At 43.8% G+C, this 25,531-nt stretch overlaps 1 long non-coding RNA gene and 1 other non-coding gene across 2 annotated transcripts in view; one reads left to right on the top strand and one right to left on the bottom strand.

Moving 5' to 3' along the window:
• Window positions 1-2,121: 2,121 nt before the first annotated feature.
• On the top strand, window positions 2,122-2,228 carry LOC140854939 (small nucleolar RNA R71). The gene has a single exon (XR_012138033.1). It is a non-coding gene; the product is annotated as a small nucleolar RNA R71 (small nucleolar RNA).
• Window positions 2,229-22,000: 19,772 nt separating this feature from the next.
• LOC140854049 (uncharacterized) overlaps window positions 22,001-25,531 on the bottom strand; it is a 38,006-nt gene continuing 34,475 nt past the window's right edge. The window contains exon 2 of the long non-coding RNA XR_012137184.1: window positions 22,001-22,072. This is a non-coding gene — a long non-coding RNA (uncharacterized lncRNA). The remainder of the gene's footprint in view (window positions 22,073-25,531) is intronic.

The raw sequence follows: 25,531 nt of genomic DNA, 5'->3' as shown, positions 1-25,531 counted from the left end.
CCTTCATAACTGGATTAAGCCTTCTTTGGGCTTCTCTTATTGGTTTAGCTTCTTCCTCTAAGTATATTCTATGTTGAACTATAGAAGGGCTTATTCCTTGATATCTGCTATGGTCCAACCTATTGCTTCCTGATTTGCTTTAGAACTGACACTAACTCCTCCTCTTGCTTGGGATCTAGGTCTGATGCAATAATTACAGGCAAAGTTTCTTTGGGTCCTAGATATGCATACTTGAGATGTTCTGGGAGGGGTTTCAGTTCTAAAATGGGTGCTTCCTCTATCGATGGTTTAGGTGATGGTTTCACCATCTCAATGATTGGTTCAGTAGGAAGTGTTGATTCCTGATTAATCTGATTTTCTTTAAGTATTTCATTGACATCCTCAGACTCATGGATTAACCAGGGGTTAGACTCTAGGTCGACTTCATCATCACTAATGTCAATGGATTCATAAATACCATCTTGGACTACATTGACATCAGCATGAGAAGAGGATTCCTGTTTTAAGTTAAAAACATTAAGCTCAATGGTCATATTCCCAAAGGATAACTTCATTAGACCATTTCGACAATTGATTTCAGCATTGGCCGTAGCTAAGAATGGTCTTCCTAAAATGACAGGTATATGTCCTTTAGGATTCGCAACTGGCTCAGTCTCTAAAACAATAAAATCTATAGGGAAAATAAAATTTTCAACCTTTATCAGAACATCCTCGACCATTCCCTTAGGGATCCTGAGAGATCTATCGGCTAACTGTAATGTGATCCCAGTAGGTTGAAGTTTTTCTAATCCTAGTTGTTCATACACCGAATATGGAAGGATATTCACACTAGCTCCTAGATCTAGCAAGGCCTTTTTTATATTGGTTTCTCCAATAACACAAGAAATTGTTGGAGCTCCAGGGTCCTTATATTTAATTGGCACATGGCTAGATAGGTATGAACTGACACTTGCAGCCAAAAATGCTTTCTTTGGTACATTAGTGGTCCTTTTTCTAGTGCAAAGATCTTTTAAAAATTTGGCATAAGTTGGAACCTGATGGATTATATCTAAAAGAGGAATATTAACTTGGACTTGTTTAAATACCTCTAAAATTTTGTCTAAATGTTCAGATTTATTGGATTTCAGTCTGTTTGGAAAAGGAGCTCTAGGACTTTTAAGTACTGGACTAGGTGAATTTTCAGTTTCTGGTGCTTGAGGTTGAAAGGTAGTAGTTTTAGAAGGTGACTCGACAGATGAGTCATCTATATCATCAAGTGCAACTACCTTATTGTCTATTTGTTTTCCTGATCTTAAGGTATGAATGGCATTTATACCATTAACTTGGTTTTCTTGTTGGGGTCGTGGACCATTTTGGTTCCTAGGATTTGGCTCATGTTGGCTAGGTAACCTACCATGTTCTCGTTCACTAATGGTCGAAGCCAGCTGACTTACTTGCATTTCCAGACGGGCTATAGCTTGGGTGTTATTATTTATGAGTTGACCCGTAGTTTGCATAAAGCTGGTATGCATTTTCATCATGGCTTCTAGGCTTTTCTCTAAAGAGGTAATTTTTTTGTCATTATCATGGAAGCCTGGCGGGTTGTTCATCACTGGGTTGGACCTTAGATTTTGCTGATTGAAATTTGGATTACCTACATTAGGATTCTGGGACCATGAGAAATTCGGGTGATTCCTCCAACCTGGGTTATATGTGGGTGCATAAGGATTGTTCAATGGTCCTTGATAGGTGGCATTCACCTGTGCACACTCATTCGAGTAGGAACATTCTTCTAAGACATGGTCTGGTGCATTGCACCCTTTACACATGGGTGCAGATATTTGATTTACATTGGCTGGTCTCTGTAATTCTAAGGCTTCCAATATACGTGTTAAGGTTGCAATCTTGGCCTCTGATGCTAGGGTTGGTTGAATTTGATGCATTCCTCCTCTTGAAGGTGTAGCTTTATCAGGTTCCCTAGTTGTTTCCCACTGTAAATTTTTCTCGGCTAGGTCTTCTAAGAATTGCCAAGCTTCAGTAGTTTCTTTGTCCATAAATTGGCCTTGGCACATGGACTCTAGCATGGTTCTTGAGTTTGAATCTAACCCCTCATAGATGATCTGGCATAGTCTCCAAGTTTCTATTCCATGGTGTGGGCATTGGGTTAAAAGATTCTTGAAACGATCAAAGTACTTCCAAAATGATTCACCAGCTAGTTGGTAAAATTGATTTATTTCATTCCTAATCCTAGCTGTTTTATGATGGGGAAAATACTTTTTTAAAAATGTTCTCACAAAGCCCTCCCAGGTAGGGACAGAATAGTTTGGCAGACTATAAAGCCACTTCTTAGCATTGTCCTTAAGGGCAAAGTTGATTAATCTAAGTTTGACCTCATCTCTGTTAATTGCAGTTTCATGGTTGCACATACCTCCTCAAATTCTCTAATAAATATATAAGCATCCTCTAATCCTGTGAATTTTGGAAGCATATTTATGATTTGAGGTTTGATTTCAAAATTGTTAGCTGTGGGTTGTGGCAACCTGATACAAGATGGTTGGATGGAGCCAACTGGATAACACAAATCCTTAAGGGTCATGGGTTGGATTGGTTCAGCCATTGGAACAACAGGAATTGACTCAATTCTAACTAGACGACCCGACACTTTTCTCCACACACGAAGTGTACGGTTCTCGATGTTTATACAATTTTTTTTTTTTTTAATAAAATTTTTATGTATAAGGAAAAGAAAGAAAAGAGAAAAAGTTCTAAAGAGAAGATCCTAAGGAGTCCTAAATCTAAAGAAAAGTAACCAAATTAATTTAAATTTTAAATTTTTTTTTTTTCAAACAAGTGAATCAATAAATTAAACTCAATCTATCCTAGGGTTAACCTAAATCTAGACAGCTCCTAACTGTTCCAAGATGACCCTTCAAACCTTCCAAGTGGAGATTGATCAACTAGTTAGCCAGGTAAATATAAGAGGTGGGAGGTTCACTCATCGTTGCCTTTCTAGACACCAAACGAGTTGGCCAGGCCAGCAACTGAACCAATTTAACAAACCACCCTCAGGGACTTGCCTAGACACCAACTAATCAAACAACTCAAACTTGGTAGAACTCTTAGGGTTCCTTGTCCTATTGAGCTCGAATTCCTTAAGGTTGACGTCTAATTGATTTTAAGATTAAAAGTCTAGGTAATGCAATATGATGGAGATGATTTTTGGGCTAAGGAAGGGTAATGAAATCCCCACCTTATCTTGTTAATGGGTTGATGCCCTTAGATTAATTATGAAAATGCAAATACAAATAAACAAGATGACCAAGAATGTAAAAGATTTTAATTTAGAATTTTTTTTTTATTTTGATATTTTACTTCACGATTATGAAATGTCTTTTGTTTTGTTTTATATTTTTTTTTTTGTGATTAAGTAAATTCAAATGATTAGGTCTAAAAGCAAAAGTAATTAACTAAAAATAATAAAAGAGAAATTAGAAGCGTACCTGAGTTTTCCAGCAATCACCAACTAAATATAGAAACCTAAAGAAAAAAAAAAAGAGAGTTATAACGCACGAAGAACAAATATTTGAAAATAATTTAAAACGCCAAATCCCCGGCAACGGCGCCAAAAACTTGATGTGCAAATCTTAAAATTTGTAAATAAAACCGCAAGCGCACGGTGTGCAGAGTAGCACGACCAGCGAGTACGGGTCGATCCCACAGAGACTTGGTTTTAAAAATGATTTTCAAATCTATGCTCAAGCGAGCTTTAACAAAAATCGAAAGTCGAAAGTTGTTTGCTAAAGACAATAAGACTAAGGATCTAGGGTTTTTGAATCCACTAGATCTAGATTAGGGAATTCTACCTAGAATTTTTCTTATTGATCCTAACGACTACTCCTCTTGTCTTTCCCAAGCATAGATTATGAAGGGACTAAGGCCCAACGATAACCCATCAAGATTCTTTACAGGGGAGTAGTAGCTAGGATCCCTTAGGGTTTTCTCCTCCTATGCACTGAATCAAGCATGAACTATGAAGGGACTCTGACCCAACTGTAGTTCATCAAAAATTCTTGGCAAAAGAGGAAGAAAAGAAACCCTAAGAAAAAGAAAGAACCCTATGTAAAATCTCTACTCATGATCTAGCTTCATCGCAAACCCTAGAAGGGATGCTTAGCTAGACATGATCTAAATCTACTTGCAAAATTTAAATACAGAAAAATAAACTACCCTAATTTCATAAATTAAACTATCCTAATAAATTTAAACTGCATAATTTAAACTAACCTAATTGCATAAAATTTAAACTGCATAAATTAAACTATCCTAATTGCAAGAAAAATAAATTGCATAATGTAAAGAGATGAAATTGCATAAAAATAAGATTTTATATATAAAAAAAAATTTATTACAAAAACCTCAAAGCTCGAGGCTTGAAAAGAGAGCTAAAAAACCCCACTATCTAGGGTTACAAGCTTGATCAGAAGGAAGAATACATAAAACAAGGGCCTTTGGGGGCTTTTTATAGGCATTTGGGGGTTATAAGGTTTTCAAAACTTCCGATGTGGGACTAAGAGATTTTAGGGGATTTATGGTGCGCCGATGGGTCCATGGTCCATGCGCCTGTTGTTGTGGATCAGGCGGCTAACCAGATCACCAAATCAGTTGATTTTTGACCAATTTTGATCTGATTTGACTCGGGTTTGACCCAATTGAGTCTTCTTTCTTCATTCTTCAATTCCTGGGTCAATTTAACTCCGTTTTGCATAAAATTTGCGCCGTTGGAATCCTCTTTCCTTGTTCTTTCTATTGATGATCTCTTCTTCTGCAAAATATAATAACAAGTATCAATTTCTTAATAAAGTTAGATAATTTAGATATTAATTGATACTTTTTATGTCAATTTGTGACATAAATCAGTTATAGACGTCGCTGTCGATCAGTTACGCTCTCCGTCTATATAAAGAGACCTCCAGATATGTTTTTCTCTAAGCTCTAAATCCTATCTTGAAATTCTGCCAAAATTTCATTTGAGTGCTCCATTTCTGTTGAAGCAGAGTACTGATTTGAGCATCGGAGGGTCTTATCGAAGCACCCCCAACTCCGATTTAGACTTTCCATGCAGGTCCCAACGGTGACCACGATCATCTCAACTCTAGCTTCTCCAGCATCGGCAAAATTCTGCACCAACAGAATTGGCGTTAGAGGAAGGGGCGGCTATGTCTTCACAGTACCCTTATTTTTAAAGGAGTGCTCAACGGGACTGTCTCCGATCATCTTCTTCGATATTTTTTTTCTCCTTCTCCTGTCAGATCTCCACCTGATGCCTCTCCGAAAGGCATCCATCAGGCGATCCACAGCCTCCACGGTCAGATCTCAGCGAGCTCCGCAAGCTCTGGCCTCGTCTTCAGTTTTTCAGGCTCTTACTCCTCCGACAACGGCAGTCGGCATGAAGCAGTTTGACTTGCTGGTTCAGCAAGTCAGGGGCCTCACCGAAGCAGTGCAGGCCATGCAGCAGCAGCCGCAGGCATCAGTGCGGCTGGAAAGAGCATCACCGGAGTTTCAGAATCCGACGACTGGGCGGGCCACTTGGGCAAGTCGCCCTGTCTTCCCCGAAAAGAGGAAGCAGAAGGTGGAGAGCCCACCATCCGATCACGATTCCACCCCCGGAGAGTCCTTACCTCCGTTCCACCAGAAGACCCTCAAGACTCGCAGTCGAGAGGACCTCCTGGATCAAAGATTCTGGGAGATGAATCGGTGGATCGAAGAGCTCCATCATGCTTCCACTGCTTACGGTGAGGACATCTGCACTGACCCTCCTTTCTCTCAAATGATCATGCAGGAACCAATCTCGCCGAATTTCAAGCTCTCCCAATTCAAGAGCTACGACGGGACCTCAGATCCGATTGACCATCTGAAGACCTTTCGGACAATAATGTTGCTCCATGGCATGCCATACGCCATCCTGTGCCGAGCTTTCCTGTCTACCATGAAGGGAGCAGCAAGAAATTGATACTCGACATTGAAGTCGGGTACTATTTTCTCCTTTGATCAGATGAGCCACCAATTCGTTGCTCATTTCGTCAACAGCCGGTATCTCCGGAGAGATTCGGAGTCCCTCATCAACATCAAGGATTGCTTTAAGTTTTTGACTTCTTCTTTCAGTTCTTTCTTTCTTAACAGTATCTCCCGATACATCTGGTGGAACCGCTGGCTCTCGCCCTCTGACTCCCGAAGCCTCTTCCTCAGAACTTCAGACTCCGCCTCGGCATCCTTGACCAACTACTGCTCGTAGGCCAGTTGAATCTTCAGCCGCTGCAGTTCGGCCTTCTCCTGCCCAAGGGCCATAGACAGTTCTTCCATAGTCCCCCTCAAGGAGAGGAGCTCATCGGAACTTTGTGCAGAGGCGGACTGGACTCTCTCAGACAACTGCCTCTGAAGGCAGGCTACTTCATCGGTCGTCATCTTGAGCTTCCTTCGATAGTCCTCTACTTGTCCGCACCAGCCGACTCAGTAGGCGTTGTAGTTCGCCTCGGCGTCCTGCAGCTACTTCTGAAGGTCGGAGAACTTCTTCGATCAGTCTCGGTTGCGGTTGGCCTGAGTTGTGAACCAGGACGAGCTCCCTTTCAACTGGCCGATCTTCTCCCGTGCGGCCATCAGCTCGACTTCAAGGGAGCTGATCTTGGAAGCCTGAGTCCAAGATCGGTAGCTGGCACATTTTTGGAGTTCCTCAAGCTCCGTCATGAAGTCAGCCTTTTTCTGGGTGTAGTCCATGAGACCCTTTCTGTGGAGGTCCTGAAAGTGAGTAGCCTCCGCAGTGACTTTCGAATGGCTCTTCCTTAGCCGGTGAAGTTCGTCATCCAGCTTCTTTGATTTCTTCGTCAAGTGACGAACTTTTCTTTTGAGATCCCGGATCATGGACTTCAAAGGGATCCCCTGCGGCAGGGGAAGAGCTTTGGCAGGACACTATTGTTGAAAAACAAGAGTGTCACAACACAAATCAGTGCAAGAAAATAAAAAAAAAAGGAGAAAAAGGAGCTCTCTTTAAAGAAGAATTCGATTTCATTGATTAAATAGTTTTTAAGTACAAGAGAACGAAGAAAAATCACCACGAAGAAAAAATACAAAATTAGAGGTTTCGGACCTCTGGGACAGAAGTGGAGGGGCTCGGCGCCCTCGGAAGGTCGGTCGCAGCAGCCGCAGTAGTTGAAGAGGTTTCGACTGGAGGAAGACCGGTAGAGGCTTCGGAAGGTCCGGCTTCATCGTCGGACACCTCATCCAGGAAGTCAAGATCCAGTTCGGGATACTTTCCGGCCACCTTCTCTTGGCAGAGCTCGAAGCCCTTGATGAAGGCGTCCTGGCCGAACTGGACCTACAGATCCTCCATCTCGGAGGAGGTCTTGAACTCCTCCACTGCTCGGGCCCCAGCCTCCGAGATTAGGGATGGGATCTGCGCCTTCAGCTCAGAGACTTGTGCCTTCAGCTCAGAGACCTCGGCTTCTGCCTTCTTCCTTTCCTCCTCCAAGGCGGCTCTCAAATCGGACGAGGTTTATCTCTCCTTCTGCAGTGCCTCCTGGAGACTTACGACCTCGGCGATCTTCTCCTTGAGACGGACGACCTCGGCCAAGCGACTTTCCTCCGCCTGGGCTGCCTCCTTCTTGGCGTTCTTCATCACCTCGACGTTGGCGACGAGCTGGTGTCCAATCTGCAAGAGCGGCTGGAGAGTCAATATAAAAGCTAAGAAATAAACTAAGTAAAGAAGCGAGAAGAAAAAAAAAGTGAATTGGCCTACCTCAAAGAAGGATCCCAGAGAGTCCTAGACCCGCTGCTCAGGATCAGCATAGACGATCCTGTGGACGACCTCGGGCAGAATACACCCTTCGACCAGCTTCTTTATTAAATTTCTATTTTTGAAAGGATTTTCCTCCAGATCTTCCTCAGAGCCGTCGGCCCCCTCGATGGCAGCTTTGCAGCTGCGGCTCTTGCGGGCCAGGGTCTTCTTCCTCCTCCTCCTTTCGGCCCCTGGTGCCCCCTCGGAACGAGCCTCTGGTGCGGGAACCTCGACCGGGGGGCTCCTTGAAGAGGCTCGGGGGACTTCAGGCTCGACATCAGAGGGGGCATCGACGGCAACAGCCACCTGGGCAGACGTGATCGAGCTCATCTCTTTTATCCTAGCTCTCTTCGCCGACCCCGAAGTCGCAGCGCCTTTTCTCTTGTGGGTCTTGAGATCCTGGGCTAACCTCCGAGCCACACCTGTGTCCATGTCTGCAATAAAAGAAGATCGACACGGTGCAGAAATAGAATAAGAGAAAGAGAAAGCAGTAAAAAAAAATATAATATAATATAATGGTACCGGCAGGGTTAAGAGGGTTTAGGCCGATGTTGAATAAGAGTTGTTCCTTCAGAAGGTCAGAAAGGAGGAGAGCTGGATAGGCCTCGAGCTTATTGGAGGCTTCGAGGTCGTCCCTTCCCAGGCTAGAAGTCCGGCGGACGGAATCCCTCAGAGAGCCCCAAGGGGGTAATCCCAGCTCCAAGGTCGGACATCGGACGTAGAAGTACCTCTCCTTCCAGTTGTGGATAGAAGAGGGGGCGCCTTTCAACAACCCCTTTCTACCGAACTGGGGGGAGAAGTACCATCAATCTTTATCGAAGGATGACGCTTGAAAGTATAGAAATTCCTAAACAAAGAAAGGATTGGCTGGACTTCGGCTAAGCGATAGAGAGAAAGAAATCCTATCAGAAATCTAAAGGAGTTCGGCGCTACAGAAACTAAAGAAATGTTTAAAAAATGGAAGAGAGAGATGACAAAAGGCAGAAGCAAAAGTCGAAGTCTGGCGCGGAAAGCCTCTTGGTATAAACAGAAGCAGCCAGGGGAGGAGCGCTAGCCCAGCCAGTTGGCCCGAGAAGCTCCAGCTCATACTCCGGAGGAACCCCGTACTGAATCCTAATCAGTGAGAGTTCCTCCAGAGTCAGAGAGCTGGGGATGGTGTCTGGTACAAAGATCAGATGAGGTTCTTCTACAGAGCTAGGATTTTGTAGGACTGGAACGAAAGAACTCCTAGAACTGCTAGAGGAGGAAGTGTTGGAGGATATTTTGAATCAAATAAAAATCCTAAAAATTCTGAAAAAATTGAGAAAAATAAGAGATGGGGTGCTCGCAGAAAACTGAATAGGCGGAATTAAAGGAAGAAAAATGAAAGAGGAACAGCAGGGAAGAGAAAAAAAAAAGAAGTGGGGAGTTCTGGAACTAACCTAGGCTGGTCCGAGAGGTGCAGAGGTGCAAAGATGGGGATCGACCTGAAGAACGCCTAAGGCCGAGGGGGATGGAACTCTCAGGGAAGAAGAAGGGCACCGACAGGACTCTCAGGCAAAGTGAAACTCCTGGAGGAGGGGAGCGGATTTAAATAGGCAACAGCGCCTGACGCAGCAATGATTGCAGATCTCCTCTGACCGATCTACACTTGCCGCACATCCCACTCACCATAGCAGGTGGCTAAAAGTGGCTGGCAACTGACAGAATCATTATTGCGCTGTACCTAGAGCAACGCTCTGGCAAAAATTTTGAAAAAATCTTTTCAGATCGTCTCGATTTGAAAAGGCTCCAGCACCAGCGCGCCAAACGCCAAAATATCTAGAAACAATCGAGTACGAAAATCGAGGGAGGCAACTTTGACTGTGAAAATTTCTCTGTACTTCTTTCATTAGGAATCTGAACTCGAAAGTAGGGGGACTGGTGTTGGGTATAAAATACCTCCAGCCGAAGTTTGTAAAAGGCCGACCCTTCTAGGGCTTTTCCGGCTTCAGACCTTGTGTGGCATCTTTCTGAACTCCCTCGACCGTCCAAGCTTCCATAATACCATCCGGACTTCTCTGACATTGAGCTCCTCCATTCATCTATCGGGCTACTCCAAACACTTTTTGAGCTTCACTATCAGCTGATTCTCTACGGTGGTCGATTATTCTCTGAATCTCTTCCAGACTTCTCCCAGCCACGATCGACTTTACTCCGAACCTCCTTTGAACTTCGTCAATGATCAAGCTTCTTCAGCAGCAGGACTTCTACAGTGACCAGACCCCATCCAAGCTTCTAAGGTGGTCGACCGCCTTCCAAATTTCAGCCGAACTTCTACCGTAAGTAGTCCACTCCGAATCTCTACTGCAAGCGGACCTCTACTGTAAATGAATTTCTTCCGAACTTTTATTGCAGGTGGGCTTCACCCGAGCTCCTACAAGAGCCAGATTCCAGCCGAACTTTTACAGTGGATGGATCCCAGATAAATTTCTACAACGGATGGGCTCCACCAGCTGGGTCTCTACTCCGAGCTTCTATAATAAGAAATCTCCATCCGAGCTTCTACGAAAGCTGATCTTCGATCGAGCTTTGACAATAAACGGCCTCCTTTCAGCCTCCTACAAGAGTCGGACTCTGTCCAAACTTCTACGATAGGATTGGATCCTGGGCTCCTCTAACGTTCGACCTTCCCCAGTGTCCTCGAGACTCCTCCGATGGATGAACTTCCACAGTGCCATCCTAACTCTTCTATCGACCGACCTTCAGTCGGATTCCTTGTGCAATCGGACCTCTCCAGCAGACAATTCTTCAGACAAGCTTCTACGTCATACAAATTCCAGACGAACTTCTCCAGCAGTCGGACTCCTGTCGGACTTCTCCAACAGGCAGTTCTCGTCCGAGCTTCTACAGCAGATGACTTCCATTTGCAGCACCAACAGCATCCAAGAACAGTTAACCCATCAGCAACCTCGAAAATATCCAAGCTCCTCTCAGATTGCTGAGACAGAGAGCCATTCCGCTCCATCAGACGTCCCAACCGAGCTTCAGCCGTCAGGCCCGAACTCTCTGGCAAGTCACGACAATGGCCACTACCCCACTCCACTCTCTGTAACGGATTCCACGTGGCTCCACCACTCTCTGACAAGTCGCGACAATGGACACGACTCCACTCTCCATAACAAACTCCACATGGCTCTGAACGGCCCACTGACGCCACTACTCTCCGCAACAAACTCCACGTGGCTCCGAATGGCCCACTATCAGGCGGTTACAGATATCACTGTCGATCAGTTATGTTCTCCGTCTGTATAAAGAGACCCCAGATATATTTTTTTCTAAGCTCTAAACTCTATCTTGAAACTCTGCCAAAATTTCATTTGAGTGCTCCATTTCTATTGAAGTAGAGTATTGACTTGAGCGTCGGAGGATCTTGTCGGAGCACCCCCAACTCCGGTTTAGACTTCCCTTGCAGGTCCCAGTGGCGGCCATGGTCATCTCAACTCCAGCTTCTCTGACATCGATGGAATTCTGCACCAACAGAATTGGCACTAGAGGAAGGGGCGGCTGTGTCTTCGCAGTACCCTTGTTCTTAAAGGAGTGCTCAACGGGACTGTCTCCGGTCATCTTCTCCAACATTTTCTTCTCCTTCTCCTGCCAAATCTCCACCTGATGCCTCTCCGAAAGGCATCCACCAGACGATCCACGACCTCCGCGACCAGATCTCAGTGAGCTCCGCAAGCTCCGACCTCATCTCCAGTTTTCCAGGCTCCTCCTCCTCCGACAACGGCAGTCGGCATGATGCAGTTTGACTTGCTGGTTCAGCAGGTCAGGGGCCTCACCGAAGTAGTGCAGGCCATGCAGCAACAGCCGCAACAGCCACAGGCATCAGTGTGGCTGGAAAGAGCATCGCCGGAGTTTCAGAATCTGATAACTGTGCGGGCCACTTGGGCAAGTCACCCTGTCTTTCCCGGAAAGGGGAAGCAGAAGGTGGAGAGCCCACCATCCGATCACGATTCCACCCCCGGAGAGTCCTTACCTCCATTCTACCAGAAGACCCTCGAGACTCACAGTCGAGAGGACCTCCTGGATCAAAGATTTTGGGAGATGAACCAGCAGATCGAAGAGCTCCGTCATGCTCCCACTGCTTACAGTGAGGACATTTGCACTTACCCTCCTTTGTCTCAAATGATCATGTAGGAACCAATCCCGCTGAATTTCAAGCTCCCCCAATTCGAGAGCTACGATGGGACCTCGGATTCGGTTGACCACTTGGAGGCCTTCCGGACAATGATGCTGCTCAATGGTGCGCCAGACGTCATCCTGTGCCGAGGCTACCAGGTACTATCTTCTCCTTTGATCAGATGAGCCACCAGTTCGTTGCTCATTTCGTCAGCAGCCAGCATCTCCGGAGAGGTTCGGAGTCCCTCATCAACATCAAGCAAAAGGAGGGAGAATCCATCCGAGCTTACGTCAACCATTTTAACGTCACCGCATTGGAAATCTGAAACTTGGACCAATCGGTTGCGATGGCCGCCTTGAAGGATGGTCTTCAAAAGAATGATCTTCTATTTTTTCTGAAAAAGAAGTATCCCAGGGACTTCACTGATTTGCTGGCTCTGGCTGAAGGATACGCCTGAGCAGAAGAAGCCTTCAAGATGAAGGATGAGGAGGCCGTGAAGGAGCGACAGGCGGAAAACTCCAGCAAGCCCGCAGTTGAAAAAGGGCCGAGTGAAGTTTGGCCACATTCTCGAACTCCCTCCGGATACAAGCATGTCCAGACTCCTCCCCGGGCTGGTAGGCAAAAAAGCCTGGACTGCAGAGTTCGACGGGGCTCTCCCCCAGGAAGATTCCACAGCTACGTCCCTCTCAACGCATCAAAAATCCAAGTGCTGATGGAGGTCAGGGAGCAGCTGCCGAGGCCGGAAAGGATGCGCATACACCCCGGGAAGCGCAATCCTAACAAGTTTTGCCTCTATCATCGTGATCACGACCACGACACAGAGGAGTACATTCAGCTCCGAGACGAGATCGAGGAGCTCATTAGACGAGGTCGGCTCGACAGATTCATTCGACGCCATCTGAAGGTAGGGAAGATCGATCGAGGGCCCTGTCAAAATTGGAGCCACCAAAGAGGGAGGAGCAGCCTGAAGATCGGCCTCCAATTGGGATTATCAACTCCATTTCTGGAGGATCCCGACGGGGAGCAAACCTTCCGCGGCTATGGGATTCAAAAAATCTACGAATGTATTACCAATAACTTTACCTTAAATAAAAGTTTCTTTCATATTTGCATATCTTTTCTTTTGACATGAGCTCATAACGACAGGGAGTAGCTCCTTCCAACAATCGAAACACGGCCATGTTAGGAACAAGAGGAGAATCTCATCCTAACATGAGCAAAATCGAAGGCCCGATTATTTAAAGACCGGATGGGGGGAGAGATTCTTACAACGGCCCTTATGTGCCTCCACAGCCATATTAGGAACAGGAGGAGAACCTCGTCCTAACATGAGCAAAGTCGAAGGCCCCGTTACTTAAAGATCGGATGAAGGGAGAGGCCCTTGCAACGGCCCTTATGTGCCCCCACAGTCATGTTAAGAACAGGAGGAGAACCTCGTCCTAACATGAGCAAAGTCGAAGGTCCGGTTACTTAAAGATCGGATGGGAGGAGAGGCCCTTGCAACGGCCCTTATGTGCCCCCACGGTCATGTTAGGAACAGGAGGAGAACCTCATCCTAATATGAGCAAAGTCGAAGGCTCGGTTACTTAAAAATCAGATGGGGGGAGAGGCCCTTGCAACGGCCCTTATGTGCCCCTGCAGCCTTGTTAGGAACAGGAGGAGAACCTCGTCCTAACATGAGCAAAATCGAAGGCCCGATTATTTAGAGATCGAATGGAGAGAGAGGCCCTTGCAACGGCCCTTATGTACCCCCACAGCCTTGTTAGGAATAGGAGGAGAACCTCATCCTAGCATGAGCTGAAATTAACTCTGTCGGGGACAGGAGGAGAACCTCACCCTGACACAAATAAAGATCTGGTCATTCAAGACCAGATGAGGAGAAAAATCTCCTCAACGGCTCCTCTACATCCCCACAACCCCGCTAAGAGCAGAGGGAAAACCCTCGCCCAAATAAAAAGAAAAAGAGAGATAAAAAGGGAAAACGACGAACTATACTAGTGATAAGGAAAAAATAAATTACATCAAAGATACGAGGGACCTCGTCTCAATGAGGAAGGAGACTCTTATCAAAATCCCTCAGTCTCTAAGAGGGAGCTCAACACAGGCCGAGGAAAAATTGACTTCCTCAAGGAAACGAGAAGTTCGGACCCCCAAGCTCGAGCACCAGGAGGAAGCGTCAAACTCAAATGGCCTCGAAAAGACCTACGGTCATGAACAAAAAAGGCAAATCAACACGGTGATGATCTAAAACCTTCAAACAACGTCGACATCGAACAAGACAAAAGATGAAAGAAGCTCGATAAATGACAACTAATGCAAGAATGGATAAGGTAATAGAAAATTTTCTTTTCATTTCATTAGTGAAGTGTACATTACAAAGCCTTTGAAAGCCAAAAATAAAAAATGACAAGAAAAAAAAAAATACATAAAATAAAAGATAAAGAAGCTCTAAGGAAGCTCGACTTCTTCAGACTTCGAACTCTCGGTTCCAGCCATCATCGAAGATTGCTTTAAGTTTTCGACTTCTTCTTCCAGTTCTTTCTTTCTTAACAGCATCTTCCGATATATCTGGTGGAACCACCGGCTCTCGCCCTCTGACTCCCGAAGCCTCTTCCTTAAAACTTCAGACTCCATCTCGACATCTTTGACCGACTGCTGCTCGTAGGCCAGTTGAATCTTCAGTCGCTGCAGTTCGGCCTTCTCCTGCCCAAGGGCCACAGACAGTTCTTCCATGGTCCCCCTCAAGGAGCAGAGCTCGTCGGAACCTTGTGCAGAGGTGGACTGGACTCTCTCAAACAACTATCTCTGAAGGCAGGCTACTTCATCGGTCGTCGTCTTGAGCTTCCTTCGATAGTCCTCTACTTGCCTGCACCAGCTGACTCGGTTGGCGTTGTAGTTCACCTCGACGTCCTGCAGCTGCTTCTGAAGGTCAGAGAACTTCTTAGACCAGTCTCGATCGTGGTCGGCCTGGGTTGTGAGCCAGGATGAGCTCCCTTCCAACTGGTTGATCTTCTCCCGTGCAGCCGCCAGCTCGACTTCAAGGGAGCTGATCTTGGAAGCCTGAGTCCAAGATCGATCGCTGACATATTTTTGTAGTTCCTCAAGCTCCGTCACGAAGTCAGCCTTCCTCCGGGTGTAGTCCATGAGACCTTTTCTGTGAAGGTCCTGAAAGCGAGTAGCCTCCGCAGTGACTTTCGAATGGCTCTTCCTCAGTCGGTGAAGTTTGTCATCCAGCTTCTTTGATTTCTTCGTCAAGTAATGAACTTTCCTTTTGAGATCCCGGATCATGGACTTTAAAGGAATCCCCTGCGGCAGGGGAAGAGCTTTGGCAGGGCACTGTTGTTGGGAAACAAGAGTGTCACAACACAAATCAGTGCAAGAAAATAAAAGAAAAGAAGAAAAAGGAGCTCTCTGTAAAGAAGAATCCGATTTCATTGATTAAATAGTTTTTAAGTACAAGAGAATGAAGAAAAATTGCCATGAAGGAAAAATACAAAATTAGAGATTTCGGACTTCTGGGACAGAAGTGGAGGGGCTCGGTGCCCCCGGAAGGTCAGTCACAGCAGCCGCGGCAGTCGAAGAGGTTCCGACTGGAGGAAGATCGACAACGGCTTCGGAAGGTCCGGCTTCATTGTCGGACACCTCATCCAGGAAGCCGAGGTTCAGTTCGAAAAACTTCCTGGCCACCTTCTCTTGGCAGAGCTCGAAGCCCTTGATGAAAGCATCCTGACTGAACTGGACCTGCAAATCCTCCATCTCGGAGGAGGTCTTGAACTCCTCCACTGCTCGGGCCCCTACCTCCGAGACTAGGGATGGGATCTGTGCCTTCAGCTCGGAGACCTACGCCTTCAGCTCGGAGACCTCGACCTCTGCCTTCTTCTTTTCCTCCTCCAAGGTGGCCCTCAGATCGGACGAGGTTTGTCCCTCCTTTTGCAGCGCCTCCTGGAGACTTGCGACCTCGGCGATCTTCTCCTTGAGACGGGCGACCTCGGCCAGGCGACTTTCCTCCGCCTGGGCTGCCTCTTTCTTGGCATTCTTCATCGCCTCGACGTTGGCGACGAGCTGGTGTCCAATCTGTAAGAGCGACCGGGGAGTCAATATAAAAGCTAAGGAATAAACTAAGTAAAGAAGCGAGAAGAAGAAAAAAGTGAATTGACCTACCTCGAGGAAGAATCCCAAAGAGTCCCAGACCCACTGCTCAGGATCAGCATAGACGATCCTGTGGACGACCTCAGACAGAATGCACCCTTCGACCAGTCTCTTTATTAAATCCCTATTGTTGAAGGGATTTTTCTCCAGATCTTCCTCGGAGCCGTCGGCCCCCTCGATGGCAGCTTTGCGGCTACGGCTCTTGCGGGCCAGGATCTTCTTCCTCCTCCTCCTTTCGGCCCCTGGTGCCCCCTTAGGACGAGCCTCTAGAGCGAGAACCTCGGCCGGGGGGCTCCTTGAAGAGGCTCGGGGGACTTCGGGCTCAACGTCAGAGGGGGCATCGACGGCAACGACCACCTTGGCAGGTGCGACCGAACTCGTCTCTTCTATCCTAGCTCTCTTCACCGACTCCGAAGTCGCGGCGCCTTTTCTCTTGTGGGTCTTGAGACCCTGGGCTAACCTTTGAGCCACGTCTGTGTCCATGTCTGCAATAAAACAAGATCGACACGATGCATTAATAGAATAAGAGAAAGAAAAAGCAGTAAAAAAATAAAATAAAATAAAATATAATGGTACCGGCAGGGTTAAGAGGGCTCAGACCGACGTTGAATAAGAGTTGTTCCTTCAGAAGGTCAGAAAGGAGGGGAGCTAGATAGGCCTCGAGCTTATTGGAGGCTTCGAGGTCATCCCTTCCCAGGCTCGAATCCCGACGGATGGAATCCCTCAGAGAGCCCCAGAGTGGTAATCCCAGCTCCAAGGTCGGCCATCGGACGTAGAAGTACATCTCCTTCCAATTGTGGATAGAAGAGGGGGAGCCTTTCAACAATCCCTTTCTACCAAACTGGGGGGAGAAGTACCACCAGTCCTTTGCCGAAGGATGACGCTTGAAAGTATAGAAATTTCTAAACAAAGAAAGGGTTAGCTGGACTTCGGCTAGGCGACAGAGGAAAAGAAACCCTATCAGAAATCTAAAGAAGTTCAGTGCTACAGAAACTAAAGAAATATTTAAAAAGCGGAAGAGAGCGATGACAAAAGACGGAAGCGGAAGTCGAAGCCCGACGCGGAAAGCCTCTTGGTATAAACAGAAGCAGTCAGGGGGAGGAGCGCTAGCCCAGCCTCTTGGTATAAACTGAACAGGCGGAATGTAAAGGAAGAAAAATAGAAGAGGAACAGCAGGGAAGAGAAAAAAAAGAAGAGGGGAGTTCTGGAACTAACCTAGGCTGGTCCGAGAGGTGCAGAGGTGCAAAGATGGGGATCGACCCAAAGAATGCCTAAGGCCGAGGGGAATGGAACTCTCGGGGAAGAAGAAGGGCACCGGCAGGACTCTCAGGCAAAGTGAAACCCCTGGAGGCGGGGAGCGGGTTTAAATAAGCAACAGGACCCGACGCAGTAATGATTGCGGATCTCCTCTGACCGATCTACTCTCGCCGCGTGTCCCACTCACCATAGCAGGTGGCTAAAAATGACTGGCAACTGACAGAACTATTATTGCACCGTACCTAAAGCAACGCTCCGACGGGAATTTCGAAAAAATCTTTTCGGATCGCCTCGATTTGAGAAGGCTCCAGCACCAGCACTCCAAACGCTAAAATATCTGAAAATAGTCGAGTACGAAAATCGAGGGAGGCAACTTCGGCTGTGAAAATTTCTCTATACTTTCTTTATTCGAAATCCGAACTCGAAAGTAGGGAGACTGGTGTTGGGTATAAAATACCCCCGTCGAAGTTTGTAAAAGGCCGACCCTTCCAGGGCTTTTCCGGCTTTCGACCTTGTGTGGCGTCTTTCTGAACTTCCTCGATCGTCCGAGCTTCCATAATATCATCTGGACTTCTCCGACAATGAGCTCCTCCATTCATCTATCGGGCTGCTCCAAATACTTTCTGAGCTTCACTATCAGCCGATTCTCTATGGTGGTCGACTATTCTTCGAATCTCTTCCAGACTTCTCCCAGCCACGATCAACTTTACTAAGAACTTTCTCCGAACTTCGTCAATGACCGAGCTTCTTCAGCAGCAGGACTTCTACAGTGACCAGACTCCATCTAAGTTTCTAAGGTGGTCTACCGCCTTCCAAATTTCAGTCGAACTTCTACCGCAAGCAGTCCACTCCGAACCTCTACTGTAAGCAGACCTCTACTGTAAACGAATTTCTTCCAAACTTTTATTGCAGGTGGGCTTCACCCAAGCTCCTACAAGAGCCAGATTCCAGTCGAACTCCTACAGTGGATGGATCCCAGATAAATTTCTACAACGGACGGGCTCTACCAGCTGGGTCTCTACTCTGAGCTTCTACAATAAGAAATCTCCATCCGAGCTTCCACGACAACTGATCTTCGATCGAGCTTTGACAATAAGCGGCCTCCTTTCAGCCTCCTACAAGAGCCGAACTCCGTCCGAACTTCTACGACAAGATTGGATCCCGAGCTCCTCCAACGTTCGACCTTCCCCAGTGTCCTCGAGACTCCTCTGGCGGATGAACCTCCATAGCACCATCCTAACTCTTCTATCGATCGACCTTCAGTTGGATTTCTTGTGCAATCGGACCTCTCCAGCAGACAATTCTTCAGACAAGCTTCTACGTCATACGAATTCCAAACGAACTTCTCCAGCAATCGAACTCCTGCCGGACTTCTCCAACAGGCAGTTCTCGTCCGAGCTTCTACAGCAGATGACTTCCATTTACAGAACCAACGACGTCCAACAACAGTTAACCCATCAGCAACCTCGAAAACATCCAAGCTCCTCTTAGATTGCTGAGACAGAGAGCCATTCTGCTCCATCAGACGTCCCAGCCGTGCTTCAGCTGTCAGGCCCGAACTCTCTAGCAAGTCACGACAATGGCCACTGCCCCACTCCACTCTCTGTAACGGATTCCACGTGGCTCCACCACTCTCTGGCAAGTTGCGACAACAGACACTACTACACTCCACTCTCCATAACAAACTCCACGTGGTTCTGAACGGCCCACTGATGCCACTACTCTCTGCAACAAACTCCGCGTGGCTCCGAACGTCCCACTACCAGATGGTTACAGACGTCGCTGTCGATCAGTTACGCTCTCCGTCTATATAAAGAGACCCCCAGATACATTTTTCTCTAAGCTCTAAACTCTATCTCAAAACTCTGCCAAAATTTCATTTGAGTGCTCCATTTCTATTGAAGCAGAGTACTGACTTGAGCGTCGGAGGGTCTTATCGGAGCACCTCCAACTCCGATTTAGACTTTCCTTGCAGGTCCCAGCGGCGGCCACGGACATCTCAACTCCAGCTTCTCCGGCGTCGGTGGAATTCTGCACCAACAATGATCAAATGGCTAAATATTATAGAAAAAAATATTAGAATATAATTCTAGTACCTACTATGTAAATAAGATGGAAAGTATTCTCTTTGAGTACACCACAAAACTACTTCACTGTAATGTAAGCTAGTTTTTGGTGTCAGAATAAATAGACTGCGGGGTAAGTATTGTAAAAGATAGCAGCTGAAAGTCTTCTCTGAAAGGCAGACTCATCCTCGATGATAATATGCAAGGTTAGGTATTGCAGGAGCATTATGGAATGCTTCTTAAGTGCCCACAAAATGTTGGCATTTTGCCAAAAGTCTGGCATAAAAAGGCTATTTTGCAAATTAAATTTGGAGAAAGCTTTTGATAAGTCTTTATTGGGATTTCTTATTTGAGGCCCTCAGTGCAAAAGGTTTTCTGTGTATTTGGATAGGGTGGATCCAAAGCCTTCTTTCTTCTAATTCTATTACCCCTTTCTTGAATGGTGATCTCAATAGATGGATTAAAAGTAAATATAGCCTCAGGCAAGGCGATCCATTATCACCGGCATTGTTTATATTGGCAGTGGATGTGCTTTCTAGAATCCTCAAGCGTGTGAGTGCCATTGGTTTGATTAAGGGCTTAGGTCATCAAAAGAAATTTAGTGATTTATCGAGACTACAGTTTGTAGATGATACTTTGTTATTTTGTACAGGCGAGTAGCAAAGTGTTCTTGCTGCTGGAGCAATCCTCTTTGCTTTTGAAGGTGCTTCGGGGTTGAAGATCAATTTCCACAAGAGCTCAATACTTTGTCTAAGCATAGATAATGATGAAGTAGCTCGGTTTGCATCCTAGATGAAATGTAAACAAGGCTCTCTTCCTTTTATATATTTAGGCCTTCCCCTACATCATAGAAAGCTGTCAAAGCAATGTTGGCTACCCCTAATTGAAAGGATGAACTTAAAGCTTGCTACATAGAAAGGAAGGTTGCTCTCTTTGGGAGGTAGACTAATCTTGGTTAACTCAGTCTTGATAGCTCTCCCTTCTTATTACATGTCTATCTTTAAATTGCCTATGTAGGTGGTTAGGAGATTAGATAGGATGAGAAGAGCATTCTTATGGAAAGGGATAGAGAATGTTAGTGGCTTCCACTATTTAGCAAGCTAGGATACTGTTTGTAGATCCAAGGATCAAGGTGGTTTAGGAGTGAAGAATATTGTCCATATAAATCAATCGCTCTTTGCTAAATGATCTTGGAAATTCTTATACGAGACCCCAAACCCCTAATGGAGACAAGTTTGGCGAGCCTATTTTTCTAGGAAGAAGTTGGATATGAGGTTAAGAAAAAGTTTGTTTGGTTTGTCTCCTATTTGGAAGGATGTATGCACAAAAAAATTAGCCTTTTGGATTTATGCTGCTTTGAAGATGGGGTATGGTGATCCGATCCACTTTTGGAAGGATGTTTGGATCAACTCAATGCCTTTATATTCTTGCTTTAAAGAGTTGTACAGATGTGTTCTGAAATCGAATGTGCCAATTTCATCATACTAGAGTTAGAGGAATTTAAGATGGTGCGCTGGAGTAAGAAGGCCTTAGACAACTGTTTAGGAGTCCCAATTGATTTTGTTGCTTTCTATCGATGCCTTGATTCAACCATCTCGTATCGCCAATGTTCCGGTTCAGAAGCTTACTCAAGATAGTCTGTTCTCGATGGATTCATTTTATAAGTTTCTTAATCGTGGAGGCCTAAAATATCCTTTTGCAAAAATTTTTCGAAACTCTCTATCACTGGAAAGAGTGAAGGTTTTCCTATGGCCTGCCATCAAGAACAAATTGCATACGAGGAAGGTGCTTGCTAAGAAAGGTTGGAACATCAATTCTCATTGTACTTTGTATGGGTCAAATTCTGAGTCCGGTAATCATCTCTTCTTTAAATGCTCTTTTGTTCGAAGCTTGTGGACAATTTTTAAAATTCAGATGAAGTTGAGAGGTAAACTAACCATCTTCCTTAAGTTGTGGATGGATTGGAGGATGAGGAACAAATCTAAGTTGATGAGAAGAGCGAAAGATCAGTTATTGACAATAATTTGCTTGGAAGTTTGGAAGAAAAGAAATAACTGAATCTTTTTAAAGAGGAAAGGTTCTGTTCATTCAGTCTTATACAACATCCTGCATAGTTTTCAAAGCTTGAAGCACATTCGTTCCTCGAAGACTGTTGTTGATCATGACAGACTCTGAAATGCCTTGAAATCTTTATTACCTTTGGTGATGCTGCAACATTCAGCCACTAGCCAAATTTAGTTTGCTCTATTATACTACTGGGCACTTCCTTGTGTGTCTTTTAATGATAATTGCTGAGCACTCAAATCTTCTTCTCCCATGCAGCTTAAGATACTGGTGGACATCATAAATCTTCTTTTACTTTTGATCTCTTTTGGTGATCTTGCTTGGAGGGGTGTTGATGTAAAGTTTGTGTGTTGCCATTCTCTTCTCTTTTCTGCCATCAGATTACTATTTGTGCCATCAATTTTGTTTCGTGCCGAGAGAAGTGAGCCACTGCTTCGATTCTTACATCAGCCTTTTATGTCTTCGAAGGCTTTCCTCGCTTTTGGGTTTTGTTTCATCTCTGTAATTTTCTTCCTAAAGTTTTGAGGATTATATGAATTCCTTCTCTTTCTGTTTCTACCGATTGTAATCCTCTGTCCCTTTAAACTTCTGAAAATATTGCATCTCAATAAATTAGTATCTCATACATGGTGAAACAAGAGTGTCAATGTTTATGCCAATTATTAATATAATCAACTTCCCAGTGAAACCATATCATGAAATTTGAACTGACGCAAAATGAATAATTGCTGGGCAAAAATGTTCTACCAAGCTATGTTTGGGTTTGTTTCAACAATCAAGAAATTAAGCTGGTGCAAGATGGAAATTTTATGCATGCTGTAAGTAGCATTAGAAAAAACTACAGTTTACCAGCTGCCCTCTTTTGGTGGTGTATCACGGCAACCATGGGCATGCCCACACCAAAGCTAAAGACTGCTAGCACTAAGAAAGATGCTTTCAGTTTCTAATATTTCATCCAGTCTAGATTGTGTACATGCATTTGGCATGAATATATTATGGTTCTGAATCATGGTCATGGCCATGTCTACCAATCCTTTTCACACCAATAGTATACAGCCCTCAAGAGACTAGCAAAAAGAGGGAAAAGAAAAACTAAGTTCACGGATTAAAATGGTAAAAGTAAATAAGTAGGATCTCCATTCAATGAGATGACCAACTTTTTTTTCAATGTAGATATGTCACATGCCATGCTATATTGTAAGACAATAATATCTTTTGAGTAAAACTAATCTAAATTTGATGTTGGACCACTTAAACTAAGGCACTCTGAGAGGGGTGCAAATAGCACTATTACTTAGATGTAAGTTTGCTATCAACCTCCAAACAACTTCTACCTATCAATTATAGTGCAACATTGTTTCTCTTTAAAAATCCCATCATTCTTCCTCTTAGCATTTGTTTTCCTCTTATAATTATCTAATTAAGAGTCAAAATTTGAAGGATTCTGTGAGGTTTCTTTCTCCATGTACTCGAGAAAAAGACAAGCTAGATGGTCTTCGTTTGCCCTTTTGACTTTGTTATTTCTTCTCCTTTTATCCTGTCAACTATTTGCTTCAACATTAGATCTAAAGTTGGATTAGGCTTTGGTCTATGCTTGTTTCTGCTAATAGCTTCACAGATGCTTTTATTTTTTATTCCTTTAGCCTAGTGTTTGAAATAGAGTGATGATTTACACTAGTTATATCTGATTGATTCTTCTACATTTTTTATCTTTTTTTTCTCTACTTGAATGCACAACAGGAGATGAAGGACCAAAGTTATGTGACGCTAGAGGTTAGATACAAGATCAACTTGAGTGATCAAGGCAATAAATGGCCAGAAGGCAAAGATGTATCAAAGTAACCTAACAGGAGGACCGAGCACTTTAGAAAAACCAACAATTGAAAAGTAACTTGGATAGGTTAGGCTAAGTTTAGGGCCAACCCAAGCCCAACCTACTTAAGAAAATGCCCAGCCCAACCTAACCAGAACCCTAATCACCCAAATCAGACCCTCCAAAACATTTAACCTAAATACAATTTGGATTGGGCTAAGTTATCCTAAATAAGCTTTTAAATTTAATAGAAGAAATATGTCCCAATTTCTCTATGAGACGGAATGCCCCCACTATCTCACCTTATCCTAAAGACCATCCTAACTAAAAGTGGCAATTTATGATATTATCCAGCAACTTGACCCATAACTGATCCTCAAGCTTCAATTTGGCAAAAAATGGGTTTGAGTGATAAATGGGTCAATCTGCCTAGAATTTAGATTTAAATATTTAACTTGTTTAACCTATTTTGATGCATTTAATAATTAGGTCATGTTATCACTCAACTCGTTTAATCTATTTAACACTTGTTTTAATCTATTTAAAATTTGCTTAACTCATTTTTGTCCTTTTTAACACAACCCACTTAATCTTTTAATCTTATTTAAATATATTTAATCTATTAAAAGGCCACTTAATATGTTCAACTCGTGTAACTTGATTTGACCCATTTAATTAACAAGTTATATAGGTCAGATTAGGTTATCTGTCATGTTTGGATTTAGATTTTCTGCTTCCATGGTTGCTTGCTTTCTTTTCCCTTTCTTCTTTTTTCCCATCATGTTCGGATTTCAAAGTCTTGCCCCTATCCTAATACCATTATCTCACATAATAGGCATGATAGTTAGAATACTCTTCATCCTACTAAGATTTAAAATCTCAATCCCAAGCAATAAAAATGATTATTTTGTCACAATTTTGCCTTTTAGGTTGCTTAGACCCAAATTAGGGAGCAATTTTCTTTGGGCTGAAAATTTTGGATGTATGTTAGGTTTGGATTTAGGTGGCCAAGTTTATTGCTAGATTGGTTAGGTATGAACAAGCAAATTTCTCTAGCTTATTTGGGTTTTGATTAGTTCTAACTGGATCCATACCACCTAGGTTTCTCTCTAACTTTAATTTTTTTTTGAAGCTCTTGACTCACCTTTTAGATTAATGCATTGGTTACTCCAACCAATCTTACGTAATGGCTCATATTGTTTGGCTCCTCTCCTGCACTTGAGAGGTGACAGATAAGGAAGAAAAAGAAAAAGAAAGGGGAACAAAAAGACAAGGAGGAAGGAAGTTGAAGCAAAGAATTGATATATATAATATATTGACATTGTTACTCCGCTTCAACACTCTGCTAAAGAAATATGCTTGAACTAATTGATAAAAGAGACTAAGAAAAAAAAGCCTCCAAGGTTAATATAGAAATATAACCTTGAAAGAATTGGCTGAAGAAATAAGACAGGAGAAAAAGTAGATCGAAAGATAAAATATGTAGACTCTCCAATACCTATTCAAACTTTTCAATTAAATGGAGATAAAGCATCACAAAATAATCTTAATTTTGAATTGTACGTAAAAATTTGCAACAACAAATAATTTTCAAAATGAAGGGAATAAGATTTAAGAGAAATAGAGCAATGAACTACAAGTTACAGGGAAGGCAAGTTTCAAGCTTATAATGAACATACTCTTAAAAGTAGGAGTGGAAATAGAAGCCAATAATCTACTAATGGAACCAGAATTAATCTTAAATATTAGGTTTGAGTCCTAAATCTAAACTCAAGACACTATTTGGCCAGGTTGGGATTTAGATTTGTTGATACCTAAATACTTGAACCTTGGTTTAGTATGTATTTACGTATATTTATGTGAGTGCATTATGTAGATATGCTTTAATACATACTATATTTTTTATCATTTGGGTTTTTTGCGTACATACCCTCTTAAACATTAAAATTTATATGAATATCTTTTCAAAATTGATATTTACATATATATCCTTATAAAATATTTATTTTATATGTATATTCTTCTATTCTTTTTTTTTTTGCACATGTACCCATGCCATCTAACATTATTAAGAAATTAGTGGTTTTAAAATTAAAATGACTGAAATACACTTAATGAGTACATATGTAAAAAAGAAACATTTATAAGGCTATACATGCAAATAGCAATTTTATGGATATTCATATAATTTCATATATTTAGGAAGATATACATCCAAAAAAAAAATAGATCTT

The sequence above is a fragment of the Elaeis guineensis genome, chromosome 1, assembly GCF_000442705.2.
Source record: "Elaeis guineensis isolate ETL-2024a chromosome 1, EG11, whole genome shotgun sequence".
Lineage (NCBI taxonomy): Eukaryota > Viridiplantae > Streptophyta > Magnoliopsida > Arecales > Arecaceae > Elaeis > Elaeis guineensis.
Note: the sequence above shows the minus strand (reverse complement) of the source record. Positions and strands in the feature narration are given on the sequence as shown.